The sequence below is a fragment of the Peromyscus eremicus genome, chromosome 13 (assembly GCF_949786415.1).
Source record: "Peromyscus eremicus chromosome 13, PerEre_H2_v1, whole genome shotgun sequence".
Lineage (NCBI taxonomy): Eukaryota > Metazoa > Chordata > Mammalia > Rodentia > Cricetidae > Peromyscus > Peromyscus eremicus.
In genome coordinates, this window is record NC_081429.1 from 37540250 (window position 1) to 37557313 (window position 17064).

General features: G+C 54.2%; 1 protein-coding gene across 6 annotated transcripts in view; it reads left to right on the forward strand.

Annotated features, from left to right (window-relative positions):
• Positions 1-17064, forward strand: part of Tns1 (tensin 1) — a 174184-nt gene that overhangs the window by 34560 nt on the left and 122560 nt on the right. For 2 of the 6 annotated variants that reach the window (XM_059278365.1, XM_059278369.1), the window contains exon 1: positions 11396-11747. The exons of 1 other annotated variant lie outside the window; for it this stretch is intronic. The gene's annotated coding sequence lies outside the window, so the exon portion shown is untranslated. Of the gene's footprint in view, positions 1-5217; positions 5397-5613; positions 5744-6632; positions 6733-11395; positions 11748-17064 lie in introns of those variants that run through there. 3 more of the 6 variants (XM_059278366.1, XM_059278367.1, XM_059278368.1) reach the window with 3 other exon arrangements.

The following is a 17064-nucleotide window of genomic DNA, read 5'->3' on the forward strand; positions in this document are numbered from 1 at the left end:
TGTTTTTAGGGACTCGCTGAGTTTCGAGGTTCTACTCAGGTGTGGAAGCAGGCTGTCTAGGAAAGAAGGGTTACTACTGTTGGGCAGAGGTAGAGAGAGAGAAACCTCCAAAGGCTTGACTCGCTGGAGGAGGGCGGGCATTTGAGAGGGGCCCCTATGCTGCTGCAGACCTGGGGGAGGGCAGGCAGGAGGCGTCTGGGGCCTCTGTGTATCAATGTGATGCTTCCCATATCCTCACAGACTTGGTTTTTCTGCAATTGTGCGCTTTTAGAGATAAGAGTTTGCCTAGTTATCTTGGAGTGCTGTACAACACTTAGATGTTTCAAGTGTCCTCTTTACCCATTTATTAACCAACCATCTATCAGGCCATCTCTCTCTCTCTCTCTCATTCATTCATTCATTCATTCATTCATTCATTCATTCATTCCACATTCACTGAGACTGCACTATATTTGAGCTGGGTGCTGAATAAAGCTGGATAAAGGGAAAATATAAATTGGCCTTTCCTCACTCAACCTGGGAGGTCCAGGAGCAAATGTAGAGGGCACAGAGGAGACCTGACTGACTAGTAGCGCAGCTTGAGGAGGCCAGGGTCCTTCTTGGAGGATGGGAGTTTTTTTTCTAAGGGATAATATCAATTTGGTTTTTTTTTTTTTTTTTTTTTTTTTGAGACAGGGCTTCTCTGTGTAGCTCTGGCTGTCCTGGAACTCGCTTTGTAGACCAGGCTGGCCTCGAACTCAGAGCTCTGCCTGCCTCTGCCTCCTGAGTGCTGGGATTAGAGGTGTGCACCACCACTGCCTGGCTGCTGCTCTGCATCTTGCATTCCCTCTGGTCACTGGAGTGAAGATGTGGGGAGGCCCAAGAGCAGTTCCTCATAGTGGCCCTAGAGGTCCCATGTCCCTGTCAATGACCTCCCTCCCTCTCCAGCCCCAAGGCTGCCTCTCAGATGGCTGCTCATTATTAATGAAGCTGCTCCCTGAAGGCCTTTGATGGGTTACTCTCTTCCTCTGTGCTGCCTCCCACATCTCTGATACCATCCCAGACCCCCTATCCCTGATAAAGGTTTGAAATTAATTCCTACAATTAGGTAGGGCCAGATGACAGACAGAACCTGTAGGACCAGGAGAAGGCCATTAAAGAGCCACCATGAAGGTCAGGGCTCAGTTTCCCTCTTCTCAAAGAGGGTCCCACTCAGAACTCAGAATGGCAATGGTCCTCAATGGGTGACCGTAGACACTGCACTGAAGGGGCAGGCATGTAGCTCAGCTGACTGAGTGCTCGCCTGCCGTGTGGGAAGGGCTGGCTTGGGTTTGCTCACCAGCACTGCATGAACCACACGAGGTGGTGCACACCTGGAATTCCAGCATTCGAGAGGTCGAGGCAGAGGGATCGTGATGCTCGTCTCTGGCTCCGTAGCGGGTTGGAAGCCAGCTTGCGCTTATGCGACCCTGTCTTCAGAAACAAACCACGATCCCCCAAAGAAACTGCACTGGAGATCACACAAAGGGTATCCCAGAGCTGCTGAAGGTTGGCATCACTGGCTAGCTGCCAGCTGGGAAGTAAGGGGCCACGTGTGGGGGATGGAGGAGAAAGTGGTAGGGAGCGCTGGTGGGGAGAAGAAACAGTTGGGTGAGGAAGGTACGGAAGCCAAAGCTGAATGATGGAGAAAGGAAAGGCTGGAGGACTCATTGTTCCTGGAACTGTCTGAGGGAGGGCTGGGGTTGTACTTGACCCTGGGAGCTGTGACTGATGTCAGGAGGGAGACTGTGGTGGGGGTATAAAGGAGGAGACTGGAACTTTGGGGACCTGAAGTAAGAGGGGTTCCGTGTTTCTGGTACGTGACTTCCCCATGAACAGAGGAGACAAGAGTTCTGGACTTGGCATGGAATCTTTTTATCTCTCAACTGGATTGGGATGTCCAGGCTCCACAGGGGTCCCTTAGTCTGGGCGAGGGTAGGAGAATAGGAATTAGGCAGGCTGAGGTGATCCAAGATCACCTTTGACCCAGAGGGAAGGCAGTGAGTGGGAGACTTGGTTTGGGCCTGGTGAGGAGGATTTAGCCGGTGTCCCCACAGAGTTCATAATTTTCTTTGTGTTTGTTATCCCTGGACAGCATATATACACTGATGGACTGACATTGCTCTTGAGGTTGTGGGTTCTGACGTGCTGGGACTGGAGGTGTGGGAACTTGAACTCTATTTCTTTTTTTTTTTTTTTTTTTTTTTTTTTTGGTTTTTCGAGACAGGGTTTCTCTGTGTAGCTTTGCGCCTCTCCTGGGACTCACTTGGTAGCCCAGGCTGGCCTCGAACTCACAGAGATCCGCCTGCCTCTGCCTCCCGAGTGCTAGGATTAAAGGCGTGCGCCTCCACCGCCCGGCTTGAACTCTGTTTCTATCTAGGCTGTTGTAAGGAGGTTATCATCTCTGGAGGAAGGAGAGAGGGTATGGGGGAAGGGCGATGTTGCCTCTCTCTGCCCTTCCCATCTATGTTCTTCAGGAGGCACTCCTTTTCATCTGTTCCCAAGAGGTTTGATTGTTCCTGGGGTACTGGATGGTTCTTGTGGCTTTGACCTCAGGTGATCTGAAGCCTTGTCCCTCTCTTTGGGCCCCGGCCATGCTACTGCTGGTGTGAACTGAAGCCTGCCTGCAGGGGGTGAGGAGTTTGGCTGACCGAGTAAGACCATCACAAAGTCCTTTGGCTGAGACGTACGCACATCAGAGGACCCTGAGGCTCAGGGATGTAGGTGCCTAGCTCAGATGCGCAAGGCATGACCCTTTTGAACGTGCCTCGGAAGGCTTGGGACCAGAATTAGCAGGTACAGGTTCAAGTTCCTCCCTGGCATTGAAGGTCCTGCCTGGCCTCTGACAGGCCATGTCACCTAACTGCTGTCGCCTGACTCCCGTCCTTAGTGGTGGTAGCAGAGGGAGTGAAGGCAGAGTGTTCTTCAAGTGTCTGGCGTGCAGTGGGTGTGTGACAAATGACTGTCCCCTTCTGCTCTAGGTTCCTTTCTGTTAGTGTAAAAAACACCCTAACGAGAATCCGCCTAAGGGAGAAAGAGGGCTCCGTCAATGGGGCGTGGGGGGAAATCAAGGCAGGAAGTTCAAACAGCTGCTTCCATCCCATCCAGTCAAGAGCAGAGAGAAACAGATGTGTGGACTCTTGCTTGCCTGCTGGCGTGTGCTTGGCTCCACTGATTCCTCTATTCTTCTTCGACCATCTGGGAACTCCTGCCCAGGAATGGTGTGGCCCGCAGTCAGCTGGGTCTTCCCACGTTCACGAGCTTAATTAGGACAATCCCCACAGATATGCTTACAGGCCATCCCCATGTAGACAGTCCCCTACTGAGAACCTCTTCCAGGCAAGTCTAGAGTACATCAAACTGACATCTTAAGCTAACTATCCCTGGCACTTGCAGGGGGCAGGGAGGATCTCTATGAGTTTGAGGCCAGCCTCGTCTACGTAGCAAGTTCTAGCCAGGGCAATATAGTGGGACTCAGTTTCCCCCCACCCCAAAGTTAACCATAACATTTTCAGGAACCTCCTGTCTGCTTCTGTTATTTATTTGTTGATCCAAATTTTTCAAGTGCTTTTTTTAGTGTAAACATGTTTCATAGATACAGAGAGTTGGAATGATTGTACGGTGGGTTCTCGAGATTCAGCAAACATTTTGGTATAGAATTAGCCCTCCAGACTGGTGGGTTCTGCTCCACAGAGTTATAGCTACTGATTGAAAATACTTGGAAAGAAACCTCGTGACGGTCCTGAACAAGAACGGACTTTATTTTATAGTGTTATCAATCTTCCTTAAAGACCTCAGCACAGCTATTACTTACAGAGAGCGTTTGTACAGTCCTAGATTTTACAAGTGTTCTAGAGGGGATTTAAAGCAAATAGGAGCGGGAGCCGCTAGGGATGTGGCTAGGGGGAATAGAACTAGGCACACAGGAGGTCCTGGGTTCAGTCCCTAGCACCACATAAAACCCGGTATGGTAGCCCATGCTTGTAATTCCAGCACTTGGAAGGCAGAGGCTGAAGTATCTAAAGATCCAGGTCATGCTTAGTTAAACAGCTACTCCAGCACAACCTAAGCTATATGAGATCCTGTTTGTAAATCAGTTATACAGGAATCTGTACATAAGTTCTGTGCAAACACTTTGTGCAAACTCTCTGCCCTTTCACTTAAGGAATCTGATTATCCACAGTTTTGGTGTCCAGCAGGAGCCCTGAAAACAGTACCCAGGGTACAAGATAAGATTGCATGACATGTCCATCATCCTGCTTTTTCCTCTCTCTCTCTCTCTCTCTCTCTCTCTCTCTCTCTCTCTCTCTCTCTCTGCGCCTCCCTCCCTCCCTCCCTCCCTCCCTCCCTCCCTCCCTCCCTCCCTCCCTCCCTCCCTCCCTCCTTTCTTTCTTTCTTTCTTTCTTTCTTTCTTTCTTTCTTTCTTTCTTTCTTTCTTTCTTTGTGAGTGTTTTGAGACAGGGTCTCTCTGTGTATCCTTGGCTTTCCTAGAACCCATTCTCTAGATCAGGCTGGCCTTGAACTCACAGATCTGCCTGCCTCTCAAGTGCCAAGATTGCTGCCGCCGGACCCCATCATCTTACTTTTGGGGATACATTTTAAAGAGGATGGATGCATGCCTTTTGTGAACTGGAACTCTGGTCCAGTGACTTTTGAATATAGAGTCACATAGGTCCTACCCACTCCAGGGAAAAAGCAGGGATTGTCATGTCACATTTGACAGACAAGGAAAAAGCAGATTTCGGAAGAGAGATGCTAGTGGCTGGTACCCAAGTGTGTTAGAAATACAGCTTGTTCTTTTGTCTCCTCCTCCTCCTCCTCCTCCTCCTCCTCCTCCTCCTCCTCATCATCATCATCATCATCATCATCATCACTCAGTAACCCTTTGGCCTTGGCCATGACTCCACAGTTGAGTCTTTCCTACGGGCTCCTCGACTTCTTGGTGTCTTGATTCTTACCTGTCCCTTCCCACCCCTGTTTCTCTAAGCCCTCTGGTCTGTTCCCCAGAGAGCTGCTGGACAGCTGGCCTACCCAGGTGCACCATGGTGCGGGCCTGGGGCCTGGTGGAACGCAGTTTGTGCAGCAGAGCGTAGCAGGGGTTAAAGGAGGCGGCAGTGGGGGGCGACGCGCTGACTCCGGGAAGGAGGCGGTGCCCCAGGCCGCCCGCCCGGGGAGGGAGCCGGCAGCGCCCTGGGCGCGCTCACACGCTCGCTCAGCTCGCAGCAGCGGCCTTGGGACCCGGCTCTGCTACCTCTGTCCTGTTGGGCAAGCTCACTCACCGCCTCCCCAGGAGCCACCAGCTTTCTGCCAGCCCAGCCACCCACCCTGTTACTGCCCACCGCCCTGGCCTGCCACCCAGTGGCTCCTCGGTTGGAAAGGTGAGCGGATGCGGCCAGTGAGTGTTTGAATGTGCAAGGGTGCAGGGGAGACAGCCCAGCAATCTGCGCACGCTAACGTACCACGCTCTGGCTTCAGATTCTGAACTTGGGGAAGGTGCGGTCAGCCCCTCCCCTGTCACACTTCTAGGCTAAGCTAGCCCCTCGGGGCCCAACTTGTCAGCCCCGAAGCTGTCAGATGTTCCTGAGGTCTGCCAGGGATGTCTGGGGCGCGGCTGTCCCTGCAAGCGCTGAGCCAGCTTCGGGGGAAGAGTTTTGTGTGCCGCTAAGTTGCTGGTGTTAATAAGGCTTTGTACAACCGGGAGTGGGAAGGGACCAGAGGCACAGAGGTAAAGGAGGTGTGTGTGGGGGGTCTCTTTTGCTCACTCCTTGTCCATGGCAGGGTCCGGTAGGCAGAAGACTGTGAGAGGGGGAGTTTTTTCCCTGATAGTGGCTGGAACTTCTTTGGGGTTCATTCCTCTCTTTGGGGGCTCTCTCTCTGCTCCCCATGATCTGTGTGCAGGGGAGGGGCTGGCTGCAGACGGTTAAAGTGAAAAGCTCTCTAGCATCACTTTCCTCCTCTCTGCGTGGGCCCCATGCCCCCTTGCCATGGGCACAGCCTGGCATGTGTTGCCCCTTGCCCCTCCCCCAGCCAGTAGGCTCATTCCTTCCTCACCCCTCTGGGCAGAAATGTCTAATCCAGGTGGTTAATGAACACACAGGGTCCCCCTACACTGGTCTCCTGCCTGCTACCCCTTACTAAGCTTAAAGAAGCCACCCAGAGCTAACCTCAGGACCAGGGCCAGTATTGCCTGCCCAGATGTTTTTAGGCTGGCCTCTGCCCTAGTAGAGGAAACTGAAAGGGGGTGCCTGGGGGTGGGGTGGGCAGAGAAGCCTGCTGGGCTCTTGGGCTGGGCTCTTCGCAGGGGCGTGGGATAGGGTTAGGGGACAGGCTGGGTACTGGTTGGTGAAGTTTCCAGGATCATGAGGTCAGGAAGGCAGTTGTGGTGGGAACAGAAGGGACAGCTGAAAAGTGGGGTTCCGATGTTTGAGGACCGGAGGCATCTCTCTTGGAAGCCCTTCTGTGTGGCCTAGCAGAGGTGGGGTGGGAGGTGGGAGGGAGGGCCCTTTCCCCTTCCTGAAGCTGCCTGGAGGTGGGGTGGGGACCATTGTGGCTCAGACTTGGCCTCCAGTCCTCAGTGCCTCCTGCCCTTTGCCAGCTGACGGCATCTCCTCTCTCCTGGACCCCAGCTCTCCCCCAAGACTCAAAGCTTACGACAGCCCAAGGACTCTCAGCCCTAACTCCTTTGGCCCAAAGCAGGATGGGGGAGCCCTCCAGGTGGGAGAACCCACTAACACTGGGTTCCCAACATTGTCAGTGGAGAAGGAGTTGACAGGAGGGGTTGGGGCAGGACTTGGATCTGAAATTGAGGATTCTTGGGTGGTGTAGGGCATAGCCTAGGAATCTTTCTGACTCCCCTAGTCCTGGCCTTGAACTTCTGACCCTCTTTTCCTAACCCTTGCCCCATATTTCATAACCCACCTCCCTTGGAGCCTTAGAGCAGAACTCAATGTGCGGTGATAGCCAGGAGGAATGGGCTGAGATAAGGTACCCGGGAGACTAGGGAGGAGCCTGCTGTTCTGGGGGGGGGTTACCCAGCATCGACAGACTTCGTTCAGGGAGCTAGGAAGAGTTGGGGATGGAGATTTGCCTTGGAAGAATGAGGGTTTAAACAGGACCTTCCAGAAGCTCTTGCTGGTCAGTGAGAGGGTGGGCTTTGATGTAAGGTAATGAGTGGCCTGTCCCAAGGGGCAGTTCAGACAAGCTGGACACTGTGGAAGGATTCCTGCCCTGAGATGTGGTGAGAAAGACGACCTTTGAGGTCTCTGGGGATGCTGAGGTCCTGGGATTCTTAGGGTTGGGGAGTTCTCTGACTCTGGAATGGGGGCTTGGAATGGGGGGTCAGAGTTGTGGCTTCAGGCTTCGAGCATGGGTGGGGACTCACAGGGTCGCCCTCTGACCGCACTGGGGACTAGAGAGCCCTGGAGACGCCTCTCCCTGGCATCCATAGCCGACTGCCCACCAGGTCTGCCCCGGCTGCTTCCTGCACTGCTGCTGAGAGGTGCTTCCTCATGGCCACCCTGGCTCTGTGGTTAACTCCTGGAAGGCCGGATGGAACCCATGGGCACAGGACACAGGGTAAAGGGGAGGAGATGGCAGGCGCCACAGGTCTTGAGTGTCTGAGGACCAGAAGTGGTTTCCATGTTGGGCGTTCTGAGACCCTCCTCTGAGTAGCCCAGAGGAGTAGCCTCCTCAGCTGTTGGAGATGGTGGGCAGATGAGTGATGCCAGAATCAGAGATCCCGGAGAACCCAGGGGCAGGCCTCAGTTTCCCTCTTTCCAAGTACTTTAGGGTTGTCAAGGTTTCACTAAGTGGCTTGTGTAATAAGCAGGGTGTGGGGGTAGAGGTGGGGGGTGGGAAACAAGCCAAGGGCATTTGTTGTTCTCAAGAGCCTCTCTGGAGGGGTAGGAGAGGAGCAGGTGACCTCCCCATGGCCTCTTCAAACCTGTTTTCCCTGGGAAGGAGAGGCAATGGGGGTTGACACTTCCCCAACTCAATGCTGGGGGTGTGGCTTCCTAAAGGAAGCGGGTGTGTGTGTGTGTGTGTGTTTGTGTGTGTGTGTGTGTGTGTGTGTGTGTGTGTGTGTGTGTGTCCGTCCCCTGATGTTTCCCTTGGGGTTTAGGACCCTCCCTGGGCTCCATCCTTTCTAGCTCAGCCTGCCTACCCCAGCTTGCCTCTCCCCACAACCCATTCTATGGATGCCTGTGGCCCCTTTGCTTCTGAGCATGGAGCCAGAGTCTGAGGTTACTGCACAGAGCCCTCTGCCTCCAATCAGGGCAGTACCTCTCACCCTTCTGGCTTCTTCTGAAGGGGAAGTCCTTCTCATTGTCTAACTTTTATCCCTTGTCTACAGCCAGGAGGTAGGTAGGAGAGACTTCTTAATCAGGGCATTTTTCCTTCTGGATGAAAGGGACCCAGTGATGAGGGAGAGCAGGAGAGGAATGTGAGGGCTGTGTGGAGGCGTAGACTGAGCTGCGGGTTCATTGCTGCCTCTCACTTACGTTTTCTCGGCCCTAGAAAGGGAAACTGAGGATTTGGGGATGGTTGGATTTGTCAAAAGATAGGCAGGATTCCCCCCCACACACACACACAACCCTGCCCCCAACGAAACAAAACAAATCAGAAGGGAACCTGACTGTAGGGGAGAGAAAAGTTTGTTTTGAGACACTGGGGAGGGACAGGCCTCCACTCTGTCCCCAGCATTATCCCCTGAGGCCTCTGGCTCCATGGCTCCCTGGCTGGCTGGCTTTTAGCTTTCCAGAGCCATTAGGCATGTAGAGGTGTGGGCATAGGCCAGCTGGGAAAGGAATGATGGGGGTGGCAGGGATGCCAGCGTGATAGGCTGGGCTGTCTCCACGGACACCCTGTGCTTGCACTGGAGCCTCTAGGGCGGCTGGTTCTTGGCCATCTCCCTCCTTGTCCTCACCTTGGTTTCTGTGAGGGAGTTGGAACTGTCATGGGAGGGGATTGGGTCAGTCCCTGGCCCTTCCTCCTGCAGGGCTCCACGGGGCTGTGTGTTCCCTGCCTTTTTAGGGCTTTGAGCTTGCAGCTCAGGCCCGAGCACTGGGTAGGCCAGGGGCTGGTGCAGAAGGGTGGATCCAGGGATCTGACCTGATGAGGGCTACAGGAGGGCCACTGGGAGCTTCCTCCAGGGACCTTCCTGGCCTCCTCTTGGAGTGCATGTGGGACACTCATATGCTGCCAGTGTCCCTTGTTCTGTCCTGTAGGTCTGTCACCTGGCTGTGTCATGGCCTTTGCTTCCCAGGTGATGCTTTTGGTACCAACCGAGGCCGGAGGACTGAGGGTTTGGGACAGGCCTGCTGAAAAGCTGTTAGCCTGCAAACAAGGCTACTTTTCCTACAAGTATGGAGCAAGGCAGGTGGAGGGCATGCGGCTGGAGCCATCCTGCTGGGGACCTGCCTGTGGCAGCCGTTCCTACCTGCTAGCTGTGTGGTCTCAACAAGAGACTAGGCCTCTCTGAGCCTCAGCTTTCTCTCTAACGTGGGACAGGAGTCTTTGCCTCATGGCGTGGGCATGGAGTTTGAATGAATTCGTTGATTTCAAGTGCTTTGAAGTACGGGATGCAGGTCAGCGCGTAGCCAGCCTGCCTAGCATGCACAGAACTCCGCGTTCTTTCCCCAACACTGCCGACGTTTGGTGTGGTGGTGGACACCTGTAATGACCACACTGGGAAGGTAGAGGCAGGAGGATCAGGGGTTCAAGACCATCTGTGACTGTAAAGTAAGTTCGAAGGTCAGCCTAAGAGACGTAAAACCCTGCCTCAGAAACAAACATCCAAAACAAAACAAAGCCAAAGTGCTTTGTTGTTAACACTGGTAAGTGTTCTTATTAGTGGGTATCATTCGTTCCAGACCATGCCTCGTGGTTGGCCCTGTTCTCTCTTATCATAGTTGCTTCTTCCCTATGATGGAGAGAGTGTCGGTCAGGATTCCACGGACTTCCTTTAAGGGGCTCTTATATCCGCAGTGTCTTCCTTCTTTGACTTTGCCACTTTAGGAGGAAGGCCTGGAATGGAGGGGACCTCAGGCTTGTCTCCCCAGGGAGCTGGAGCAGATATGTGTTTATGGAGGATTCTGAGAAAGTTGCCATCCCAGTAAACAAGTCCCTCTGGGATCCCTCCCCACCCTTCAGACAGCCACGGCTTGCATTAGAACCTCCCAGGCCTGGCAAGGGCCCAGCCTGTCTCCAAATAGGCAATCCTTGACCGTAGCCATAGGGAATTTTATGTTTTAGAGAGGGAGTCCCAGGTAACCATTGCAAACTGGCTTAGACCCTCCGGGGCTCCTTGAAGACCGACCAGCACACCTCTTGCTACAATCTAACTTGGTCCCTTGTTGGTAAGGGGTGGGGATAACTACCCCAGCCCTCCCTGTGTACACAGGAGCTGAGAGCTTGGAGGATTGGTCCGTAGGTCTCTTAGCTACTCCCACTTCCCTCCCAGGCCTCTACCTGGGGTCTAGGGCTTTCTGGTGTCTCTGCCATTCCTTCGCTAAAGATCAGTTTCTTGGCCTGATCTCTTACCCAGAGATTCCCCACCCAGGAGGCTGAGGTTGCTCTGGGTCAGGGGTGAACACAGTTTCCGGACCCCTGGCCCGCCCAGTTGCAGCTGCAAAAAGCATCAAGCATTCTTTTGAAGGAAGAATGGTCTTAGGCTGATCATGATGACCACTGGGAGGGCTGTCTCTGGCTCCCCTCCTCTGCCTGGTTACCCTCTGCCCTTCTGGACTGTTGATCCTTGAGAGATGAGAAGTGAGCCTCACCTTGAATACATCTTCCACCAGCCCAGGCAATCGGCTGGCCCGTAGCCACCCTTCAGGGAGAGGGCTGAGGTTCAGTGTTGAGCTTGGTGCTTAGCAGGGGGCAGGACTATGGCTGAGGCTCCCCCGGGAGAGTTGGGGAGAGAGTGCACAGAGGGTCTCTACCTTGGGGGCACCCTGGTCCAAGGCAGTACAAGAATGGTGCTCTTCCTACCGACAGATCTCAGGCTGGCCTGGCTGTGCCCGGTGGCTGAGTCCTTTTGCTCTCTGGGCTTCAATGTCCTCCCTTAGCAGCCAGAGGATTGGAGAGGTGTAGTGCTGGTTGCTTCTAAAGTGCATCTGCCGGTGGGGGGGGGGTGAGGGGGCTCCTTGGGTCCCTGGCTGTGAAAGTTCACCTTGGGTTGACCTTGCTTCCCTCCCGCCCCGCCCCCACCTCTGGCAGTGGCTGGCAGGAAGTCCTGCCTGATTAGGGCCCTAATCACCGGCTGAGACTCCCAGAATCTGTGGAGCTGGTGAAGCAGAGAGCGGCCTGGGCTAAGGAGGGGGGGAGTATGAGACCAGGGCCCTGGCTGCCTGCCTGCCATCTGGGTCTGGAGGAGATGGGCTGCTGGGTTTGGGTTGCTTGGGTCCGGCAATGCCCATGAGCCTGCTGAGGAGGCCGGGAGCCCAGGCCAATCCAGCTGGGCCTGGGGGGCCATCCTGTTTTCACAGCAACAGCCTTTTAGGGCATCTACTTTGTGCCAGGCAGGGTGCCAGATCTGGGGCTGGAAAGGCCATCGAGACACCTTGGAGTGGGAGACAAGGGGGAGTAGATAGCTCCTCTGCAGGCAGCAGGAGTGGGGTGCAGGAAGCTGTTTACATGAGTTGGTGGCGTAGCTGAGGTCTCTGAGAGGAAGAGCCCTTTGAGATGGACTTGGAAGGTTGAGAAGGAGTTTTACGGAGGGACTCATTCAGGTACAGGGGCGTGCATGCATGCAAGGATGGGCCACATAATGACCGTCTGTCCCGTCCAGCTTTGCTACTTACTTCCTGCGTGACACTGGCCGGGCCTCGGTGTCTGGGTCTGTAAGATGAGGGTCACATTCCAGCACAGCCTTGCTGTGTGCTGTGGGGGAGTTGAGACAAAATTCTGTGTGCAAAATGCTTGGCACAGTAAGTGCGGTTTAAAGAGGGAACCTGTAACAAAGAGTAGCTTTGGGGGAGAGCCCAGAGGTCTTGCCTGGGTGGCGAGGGGTGGGAGATTTCCTGGGCCGAGTCAAAGTAGGGAGCAGCAGAGGGATGTTTACATAGGAGAGAGGTGATGGGGTTTGTAGCTCAGGAAGGGGTTGGATGGGGAGACCTGGGGATGAGTTCCAGCCAGGACCTGGGTTCTGCACCTGTGTCCTTAACCCCTGGGACTGGGAAGTCCTCTTGGTGTTCCTGTGCCCGGCTGGACTTCTTTCCTGTGCCCTGAGACCAAGTTGTGGTTCAGGAAGGGGTTGGATGGGGAGATCTGGGGATGAGTTCCAGCCAGGACCTGGGTTCTGCACCTGTGTCCTTAACCCCTGGGACTGGGAAGTCCTCTTGGTGTTCCTGTGTGGGCTGGACTTCTTTCTTTGTGCCCTGAGACCAGAGCCTGCTGGCTGTGGGAGCCCTCCCCAGCAAGGCTTCTAAATGAGCTGTGGTGAAGTGAGGTGGACTGAGGGTAGATTGCAGGTTCCAGGAGGCTCCTTTAGGGGGTGTCTTTTTACTGTGGGTCCCCGAACACAGTAGGTCCACTGGTTGAATGAATGAGTGAATGGTCACGAGTATCCCTTAGTCTGGTATAGGAGCCTGTCTGCTGGAAGTCAGCAGTGCTCGTATAAGTGAGTGGTGAGGGTGGGGACAGACCGGTCTGTTTAAAGCCAGGAGGAATGTTGAGTGTCTCAAAGGCCAGGGGCCAGCACATCACAGTTACAAGTGCTCAGCAGACTGTATGTTGAAGGAGGAGAGGGAATCTCAGGGACCTTCATTTCTTGGAGTGGGGATTATCCTAAGGTGATGTGGCCTTGGGGGGTTAAGTCACGGGCTTTGCAGCCCTGCCGTCTGGCTTTGAATCCTGACTCTACCTCTGGCAGGCGGTGCAGACATGGACAGCTTCCTATTTGTGCTGTGAAATGTGGGCGATAGAGAAGAAGTGAGGCTGGCCTGTTCCACACTCAGTAACCTCTGTCGCTGTGGCTGCTGCTGTCATTGATGCCAGGGGAGGGAGCAGATCAGGAGAGGGGGCTTCTGGCTGGGGCTGAATCTAGCAGCTGCTACCAGAGGGGGATGGGAGAACACAAGAGATGGATGAACTCCTCCATGCCTTAACTACCCTTTGGACAACCACATACGTGGCAGTTGCTGCCTCTGAGCTCCCTGGCTGAGCAGAATATGGGAGTGGAGGGGCCCTGATAGTTAGGGGTGAGGAGGAGTGGGGGTGAAGGAGGAGAGGTGAGCAGGAGGAAGCCAGGACTCTTGAAATTCCCCACCTGGGACCCCAAGAATTCTACCCCCTGTCTTGTGCCAAAGGCCCTGGTCTTCAACCTGTAACCAGAGGTCCTGGGCTCTGTCTCTTGTCTTTAAGACCGATGCCTGCTTCTGGCACTAGCTCGAGCCCCAACTCTCTTAGTGACTGACCTGGCGGCAGTATCTCCAGGCCTCCTCTTCTCCTCCTGAAGTGCTACTCCCACTGTGGGGACTGTAGCAGCTCTGCAACAGGGAGAGAGTAGACTGGGGGAGACTGTACCTACCTGAGGTCGGGGAGGTGTTGCTGAAATTGGTTGTGGGAGTGGGGGTCAGGCAACTGGTTGCCCATTTTGACACCGTGCAACTTTGGACAGTTTAATTTCCCTTTCTGAGCATCTGTGGAATGAGGGGCTGGGCCTAGCCGAGCCATGCCATGGAGCTTTCTGAATGTAGGTTCCTGTTCTTGTGCCTGGGAAGATCTGTGTTATAGAGGTATGCTCCTGGGTCTCTTCCAGCATCCCTGGGATCCTGGCAGAGATGCTGGGAAGCTCCCTCCTGGTCCTGGGTTGGGCTGTTGTGTGTCTGGGGACACTGACCATTCCTTTAGGCATCTGTTTCTTGGAACAGCGCAGAGGGTGACAGCTGTTACTGTGAGCAGGCCAGAGTCTGGTGTGCCCCTGTGACTCAGATGGGGATGCTCTGGCTGCGGGGGGGGGGGGGGGGACCGTGGATCTTCTGGCTTCTCCATGGCCACTCTCAGGGAACAGAGTGGGAGGTTTGACTTGGTAGGGTGAACGCCAAGGCAAAGTGAGTAACTTGTGAGTAATGGCTGGTGTCTCCAGGGCAGGTGGCTCTTAGACACCCACCCCAGAGTAGGACTGGAGGGCTGGAATGCTCCCCAGAGGTGGCTGAATCACAATCGCAGAACCCGAGCTCCACCTCCCCCCCCCCCGCCCTGTTTTGAGTAGAGGGTCCTGGTGGGATCCAAGCCTTGGCCATGCCCCCATGATTCCGGCTGTATTAGTCCGACCTACCATCTGGGCTCTCACCCCTTCTCAACATGGTGAGCGGCTGCCTCGAACTCGTGGCGCACTTGCTAAAGGGCACAGAGTCTGCAGTCTGGTGCTTCTGCATTAGCGTCTAGCTCGGCCCCTCCCAGCTACGACCTCGGCTGACCCACTCTTGTTTAAGTTTGGGTGGCTTCCTGTGGAGAAAGGGGAATCACTTGTGTCTGGTGCATTAAAATGGATCACACGCCCAGTAGATCCCCGATACTAAAATTCCCGTTTTCTGGCTCTTGCGTACTTTTGAAGTTGTTTACCCTCCAGTCAGCCCCGCTCTGCTTGCAATGATTGGTTCGGACACTTTTAGCCCTCTGTGCGTATGTGTTTGTGTGTGTGTGTGTGTGTGTGTGTGTGTGTGTGTGTGTGTGTGTGTGTGAACATTCTCCCTTCTGTTCTTCCAGGATAGGCAGGGCTCAGGCAACCGGCAAGTTCAAGCTTAAGGGTGATCTGTTACTGCCTCAGGCTGCAGGAGAGGGCCCGGTTCTTTTAGGTATTTGGGGAGGGATGGGGGGGGGGGGTGCAGAGACGTGATGGTGCCTCTAGGACCTTCAGACCTCCAGTTCACTTTCATCTACTGCTTTCCCACATCTGGCTCCCCGCTGCACTTGGCTCTGGCTTCTCAGCGCTCTGGGTCACACAGGCAGCTGGATATGCTGGCAGTGCCTTCACGAGCCTGTTCTGGGCTTGGGTCAGAGGGCTAGGGAGTGACTTTGCATCTGGCAAAGTGGTGTGGTGTGTGTGTGTGTGTGTGTGTGTGTGTGTGTGTGTGTGTGTGTGCACGCTGGGTGCGGAGTGTGTGGTGCCTGGGGCATTGAGAGCTGTGTGTGGTCATCACTGTGTTGTCTGTGGGTGTCTCTGGGTCACGGAGTCTCATCTGATGGGCGCTTTCTCTCCTCATCTCCAACCTGCCTGCTCTCGGAGACAGCGGGAGCCAGGTCTGTGGCTGCCTTCCTTCCCTACCTCCCTGTCAGTGTCCATCCCTGAGCTTTTCCCGGGAACAAGGAAACATGACTGGGGGTGGATATGCGTCACACAGAGCTAAACAATGCTGGTTACAGCCAGGCTTGCTCCGGCCTTGGGGCTGGCCCCGCTTCAAGTCTCTGTTGCTGGCTAATTGGGAGCAAGAAGGGCTTCCTGCCTCTCGCCGTCACCGCAGATGGTCTTAAAGGAGATTCGTGAGGCCCGGCTGCCCTGCCCTAGGGACCTCCCGCTTCCGGGGCTCTGGGCAAGTCTCATCCATTGCTCACTACTGCCCCTGCCATCTGTGGGTGAGACATTTCTGCAGGAATGACTTTCAGGTACCGGAAGCTTATACTACATAAAGAGTAGAAATCTTAGAAGACGACAGTGTTTTGATGGAAATTGCCATTGGATAGTTGTCTTTGATTGACGGTTGATGGGATCTTCATATGCTTATTTATTTTTGCTTTATGTGTATGAGTGTTTGGCCTACGTGTATGCATGTGCACATATATGCATATATGGTGGATGGAGCCTGAGGAGACCAGAAGTTGTCAGATATCCTGAAACTGGAGTTACAGATGGTTGTGAGCCACCATGTGGGTGCTGGGAATCGGACCCGGGTTTTCTGCAAGAGCAGCAAGTACTTTTGACCACTGAGCCATCCTTCCCACCTAGATGGGAATCATCCAAATCTACTCCTTCCTCCATCCTGCGGCTTCTCAGTCTCTTCCATAAAAGGGGGCTGACAATGGAGGTTACATCACAGGGTGGGGCTGGGGACGCAGTGAGTGGAGACGTGTCGGGGAGAGCATTGAGGCCCACACAGGCCCGTCCGTGGCTTTGTGTCCCAGGCATTCCTACAGACGGGAGCTCCGACGACTTCATCCTGACGCTTTTCGGGGTGGGTAAGGCATGTGCTCTGTAGCAGAGCTCCACCCTCAGCCTGTTAACTGTTCCCAACCAGACTGCAAAGTAGTTCTCACAGGCCCCTTTTACCTATGAGGATACTGAGAGGGAGGGAGTTAAAGGGTATCGGAGCTCACGCCCGGCTTGCGGGCCAATCAGTCTCCTTGCTTTTTAGTTGGACACTTGTGGCCTCTTGGAGGTGTTCAGGAATTTGGAAAGGGCATCTGCGCATACAAGATGTTTTGATCCTGCGGAGCAGAACCTGCTCCCAAGTGACGGGTTCAGTTTAGTGCTGAGCTATTTAGAGTTGTGAGCAGGACAGCATGATCCTTCAAGGGTCCAGTAGACACGAAGTTCATAGATAGACTTTGAGGCTGTGGAATTTCCCCTGACAGGCACGAGACTGGCTTTGCTTTCATCCTGCTTTGGCAAGCTTTAACTCCTTTAGAAAGAGAAGTAGCTAGACATCGGGAAGGACTTCCTGTCAGCCCGGTTAGGCTATTTAGGGAGTCCAGAGAATCAACAGAAATGTAAGGCCTTTCTTCAACTTTGAGATGACCTTTTTGATGTTTCTGTGTTGCTGAAATTGTAGTCATCCTGAGGGTGGAGAGTGCAGTGAATGTATTGAACATTTCTCCCTTTCTGAGGCTGTCATCCCGAGGCTGGGGACGAGGCTCAGGTGGTACAGTACTTGCCTGGCATGCATGGTACCCTAGTTTTAAACCTCTGTAAAGCCAAAAACTGGGTGTAGTGGTGCACACCTGTTATCCCAGTACTTGAAAGAAACAGGCGGGGTGATCAGAAGTTCAAGGTCATTTTCTGATAAACATGCAAAATCAACCTGTCTGTCATCTGGGTGGTGGAGCAGG